The sequence below is a fragment of the Epinephelus fuscoguttatus genome, linkage group LG6 (genome assembly GCF_011397635.1).
Source record: "Epinephelus fuscoguttatus linkage group LG6, E.fuscoguttatus.final_Chr_v1".
NCBI classification, from domain to species: domain Eukaryota; kingdom Metazoa; phylum Chordata; class Actinopteri; order Perciformes; family Serranidae; genus Epinephelus; species Epinephelus fuscoguttatus.
In genome coordinates, this window is record NC_064757.1 from 22817151 (window position 1) to 22823150 (window position 6000).

Here is a 6000-nt window from a genome sequence, read left to right on the forward strand (position 1 = left end):
AGTGTTTCTCCTTCACAGTTTGACATGTTGGAGATGGGCGGCAACCCCAGCACCTGCTAATCAGTGCTCACCTTTTTTCTCTGATTACTTGAGACCAGATGTTCAGGCGGTTTCTACAGGGAGCTGAATTATCCCCAGAGGTCTCTTCCTCTCGACAACAAACAGACCCAGTAATGTAAATCCGTAACAACACTGAATAAAGCAGTTTCATGTTAAAAAAAAAAAAAAAATGTAATTCTGATGCTGCTCCTTGCAGATGGGCTTCTCACTATGGTGGCTGACGTGAAAACGTGATTTTATTCACCTAAAATATATATCATATTCCATTTCTGCCAATATGTCCTTCTAAATCCTAAACAGTGGACTTTTTATAGCAAGCAAAAGAAACAGGGAAATAAAAGTTATGGTAATATTTAAGTAACGCATTGCTATCTAAAAACATAACGATACTCTACCAAAGCTCATCACTGCAAAACTTGCAGCAAGTTGGTGCGTTTATACAGAAGTTCACCCACTACAATTGCAATGGCAATAGTACAAATAAAAATGGCCGTTGCTCTGACCATCCTGCTTCGTCGATTTGAATGGGAATGTGTGTCCTTCTCTTATTCTATTTCTGTGTAGAGAACAAACTGACTGATGAAGAAACAATAACCAAAGTCTCACGCAGGCAAAGCTATCAAGATTCAGGATAGATTCACTCACTCAGTGTAAAAATGTAATATGATACAATAATCATTTCATTTAACGACTTTTGCAATTGGTTTAGCCTCCAAGAACAACATACTCAGGATGGCCTTGCATTTGCATATAGCATGTTCAGAGATGGACAAGACGGAAACACACAACCTTGCACCCTGACTCTGACACACAAACACACACACACACACACCATTTCACGCTTCATATCAGCCATGGCTGGATTAAACAACAGTCATGTCCTCCGCGGGGTGCCTGTCTCTGTCTGACAGAAAAGCCTGAACAGCGGGTCAAAAATATAATTGGCTATTTAGCTTTTCTTCAGTCACTGCTAACTGCAGCAGTTAGGATGGAAAACATAGACGGACTTTAATACAATATATTTTCTTGGCAGCGTTGTCAGAATTCTATGTTTGAGTCTGAGTTTGAGCAATGTAATAAAGCTGAAATAAATGCACATCTACATTTAATGTCTATGATCAAAACCCACAGACTTCAGCTAAAGTTTAGGCTTTGCTTCTGATGTCCAGCACCCTGTACTTCCTTACCACCTGTGCAGACAGTGATTATCTGGATACGTCTTACGGAAGAGGTCCAGTGTTGTGAATAATCCTCCTATGAGCTGAAAATCTGGCTGAGATGTGCATGCAGCAAGACTGACCTACTCTACTCTACTACGGATCTGTGTGACCGTAACACAGTTTTAAAGATTATCCTCTTTCAAAGATCATCTTTTCTTTTGAGGAAGAGCAAAATAAGCTATTCTAAACTTCAATAAAATTTGGCATACCCCTTTGGGTTTTAAATTCACACCAATAAAAATAGAATTTGAAGTCACTGACTGTATTAAAGCTATTCTGCTTTAGAGCGTCAGACTCTATAAACAGTATGAAACTTTCAGCACGTCTTTGGCGAAGACAGCAGGCTATTTAATGCCAAGCTATTTTTGTAGGAGCTCTAATGAGGATCTTGACATCCTTTCTTGATGGTGATATATCAGGAGTGAGTACACCACCCAGCCTATACACAGCTCGCACTGCACCACTGTTATTTCACTGTAATGGCTAGCACAAGCATGCAAACTGTAATTCCTGTCAGTTCCTCTGGCAATCTTCAAAGCCTGCGGGCCATTGGATATGATCCATGGCATGTCCCTGAGAGGTCACCAAGAGGATGAAGAGATAAGCTCCGGAGGAATTCAAAGCCTTCTCACTCTGCTGCCGGCCACCCCGTCGCTACACAAAGGACTTCATATCTGAGCAACTTTCAAGTTCTCCTCTGCAGCCACTGCAAAGTGTGTGAAAAACTTCAACATCAAGTTTACAAAAGATTTTTTTTCCTTTCAGGATTCAAGCTTTTTTGGTGCAATCGGTAAGGCTGTTGCTCCACTTGAATCCCAGAGGGGCTTTGGTGATGCAAAATGCTGTGACTTTGACCCTGATTGTTCACTAAAGCAACAGCATTAGTGGTAACAGCACCCTCTCATTCGCCAGTGAAATATGTTTTCCAGTTGTTGGCATATTCCTCTGACGCCTGTTACCCTCTGCCTCAGGGAGGACTGAGCTCACGGGACAACACAGCCACTGTTGCGAACAATAAAATCTAAGTGATTTTATTTTTTAAATGACTGTCCACAGCTTTCTGCCATGTGCAGGTGAAACCACATTATTATATAATAATGTGATCAAAAAACTCCCATCACCAGAGGGTTAAATTAGAATACGGTGGACGGGGAGCTTTGATTTTTATTTCACAGTGACGCTCATGATATCGATCAGTTCTGCTCGGTCTAGATTCAGGAGCTATGAACTGAGTGCCATAACAAGAGGTCTGTCATGCTCTATGCTTTTTATTTACTGTCATGCCAAGTGCTGAAATGGCAGCAGCATGAGCAATTAGTGCCATTCATGGATTGATTTTAACAGCATTGTGATCAATCTTAACAACCATTATGGTCTTCTTCTTCAGCTTGGACACTTCGCACTGAGTGGTTGGTTCAATACAGTGATCTACAGTACACCGAGGTCATCAGAAACAATGAGGGGGGAGAGGAGGCCACTGCATTTGCATAATTTACTTAGAATCATTAGGTGTTACCCTGTAAGTCATTGGCTTCACCAGCTGAGGATCAGTAGTGTAACAGTTACTTTCATTATTGATTGGTCTGCATATTATCTACTTTTTTTTTTCCAATTCTCAATTTACCGGGTTAAACCAAGGTCCAGACAAACAACTTAATTGTCCTCATAAGACTTAATAGCCTTTCCCTAGTCTTCTGTAAAACACAGCTGTAACAGAGGGTAGCATAAAAGTGAGTTAAAGTAGATTATACAGAAGCTGAGGAAGGACCATTAGAGTAAACATAAATACAGGTACAAACACAGAAAAACAAACTTAATATATAGAACCTGAGCGTTGGGGTGTGTCCTGTGATACTCTAATCACTTTACAAAAAAAGATAATTAAAAAAAATTACCTTAAACAAATAAAGAACATATAGGTGTAATCTTATGGTGCAGGATAGGCCTTATTACGGGATGCAGAATAGTTATGCGACATTGGAAAGCTAAAGTTGATATATCAGTGAAAAACTATGTTACAAGCTAACAGATAGGCAAGACATCTACATGAAAATATGGGGTCCTTATACTACTGTAACCTGACGTACTGATGAGTTGCACCCTTTCTTACAATCTGAGGTGTCAACTAGTGTACATAACATAAAATACAATTTGATATTGTACCACGTAAAATATGTATCATGCACGGTTATATTTTTGTGTATAAACACGCATCCACATATTTATATAATACTCTGTCTCGGTTGTTTTCCCTCCGTCCTTGTTCCCTTTGTCCCGTCTTGTAGATTGCTGGGATTTTTTTTATCTTATTGGTTGTATGTTTTTGTTTTTTTTTTATTGTTGTAACCCTACAAAAAAAGAAGAATGTATAGGTGTTTTATACACTATCCAACTTTCCCATCTTTTGAAAATCTGCATATTATGTTCTTGATTTACTTCTTTAAAGTGTCAGGAAAATAGTGAAACATGCCCTTTTTTATTTCTCAGAAACCATGGTGACAAATATCTTGTTGTGTCCAAAAAAAGCAAGACAAAACCCCAAACGTATTCCACTTACTATGATACAAAAAAGAGAAAAACAGCACATCCTCTCATCTGAAAAACTGAAATCAGAGAATATTTGCCAAAAACAATAGACAAACACTGTCAAACAGAAGAGCTGAACTCTTTTTCTACAACATGAATAAATAAACAGCTTCAGAAAACAAAATATGTGAGGTTCTGCACACGCTGATGACACTAAAATCCAGACAAATCCACAATTAGATTCTGAGGGAACGGATGAGGAGTGGAAATGCAGGTTAGGCTCTGTCTGTTTCTGATTTGCAGCTCTGGTTAAAAATTAGCAGGAGAGCTCTAATGAAAGCCCAGCGACTTCACACTTTGGGGAAAATGATGAGGGTGTTCAGCCTGTGGGCATCTGGTTAGAGACTAATGCATTTGTACTGCCCACTGAACATGATAATGCACTAGGTAGAGAGCAGGGACACCTTCACGTCTGTCAGCATATACAAGCACTACAAGTGCAAATACTACAGGAAAATATTAAGACAAACATCTCAGTTGTGTTAGCCAAGTGAGTCCCATAATCAGACATGCTACTGTGTGGTGTTTGGAAACAGACAGGGCAGATTAGGGCACTACTTCTACTTCCTTCAGGTATTTTTATCACCTGAGGCTCAGTCTAATCAAAACATAGCTGGCCTTGAAATACCTGCAGCTACTGTTCAGGGTTTCCTGGAGCAAGTGGCAGCTTCCTTGCTCATTCAACACAGTAAAAATACTGAAATAAATTCTGGAAAACTGGTCTCTGGGTTTGTGGGCTATGGTCTACCTCAAAGATGTTAACCAGCAGTGTTAATGCCGGAGTGCAGCTTCACTGGGAGTCCACGCAGACTTCTGTAAAACCGCCCTACATCTGACAGGACTGATTCTGAGCTGCTACACAACAGCTTTTCTTTGGTGTGTTTTTTTTTTTATCTAATCAAATTTAACATGTGTAGTGACTTCCTCTTACCTTAAACAGGAGACAAGAGGACGCTCCAGCAGATGGTTTGATGCAGTTCACAGGACGCAACTCAGCGGAGGATCTCTCAAACATGTTTCATCTCCACGATCATTCAGCAACAAAAAATATTTTCTCTGATGGGCTGTTTTTACTGGGCTTTCATCCGCAGATAACTGACGCCAGTTTGCCAATCTCATTAGCTCGTTTAGTCACTCAGTGTTGTTCAATAATCTACCGCAGACAAACCGCTACACGCTTCTAGCACCCAGTCGGAGAAGAAGGAGGGAGTAATGTTAATGGCCCTGTAGGCTCACCACCAGTCCTCATCATCCCCAGCCGCGCTGAGACGGTCCACTCTTTGTTCCATTCGCTCCCCTCAACTGTTCACAGACGTGGACGTGATGCAGGCGGTGGGTCGACCTGTCTTTTCTGTCGCCTGTCCGATGTGAAGGCTGTTTGACGCTGCGGAGAGGCAGCGCCGCACCGTGCGCCCTGCGCTGCCTGTGTCTGCCACACGGACCAACAGCACTGCCTGCTGTACTTAAAGAGACACAGCAGAGCTCTCATATGAGGCGCAGTGGCCGCCGCGCTGCGCTGCGCTCTGCTCTCCGGGCCACACAGGGGAGATCTGGCGCGGTGACACTCTCCCTGCTGAGGCAAGGCAATTTGAGTTTGATTTGGTCCGAGGGCTTCAGTCGGAATCCCAATTAGCAGTCAGGTTAGTTTTGCGCATACAAGCATTTTGCCTGGGTTGATTGCCACCACCAGCTTCAATAGATCTCTGCAAACTACAAATCACCACTGAGTGTTTCTAAATCTCTCAGATACTGTGGATTTGAAAAGGGAGGTTGAGTCAATATGAAGTCTTAACAGTGCAGTGTATATATATGGCTCTCTGTTGGAACCCTGCCGACTGCAGTGACAGCAGTGGAAAGTGGTCATAAAAACAGATATACTGCAGCAATAATAGTGATATTAATACTGATAGCAGCAGGCTCACAGCTAGTTTGGAGTGCAGCTAGACCATGGTCTCAGGGTACCAGCATGCACCTTGTCATACCAATGCAGGACAATATAAAGTAGACATGCACGAACCATGTTCAGAATATTAGTATGGTCTTAGTTTTTAGTTTAAATTCAATTCTAAGATTTTATTTATGTATGTTTTTATAGTTTCATTCCTCTTTTGAGGGTCAGAGGGCCTACTAAACC

At 41.5% G+C, this 6000-nt stretch overlaps 1 protein-coding gene across 1 annotated transcript in view; it reads right to left on the reverse strand.

Annotated features, from left to right (window-relative positions):
- wscd2 (WSC domain containing 2) overlaps window positions 1-5606 on the reverse strand; it is a 46966-nt gene extending 41360 nt beyond the window's left edge. Inside the window, exon 1 of the mRNA XM_049578894.1 lies at window positions 4798-5606. The gene's annotated coding sequence lies outside the window, so the exon portion shown is untranslated. The remainder of the gene's footprint in view (window positions 1-4797) is intronic.
- Between the last annotated feature and the right edge of the window lie 394 nt (window positions 5607-6000).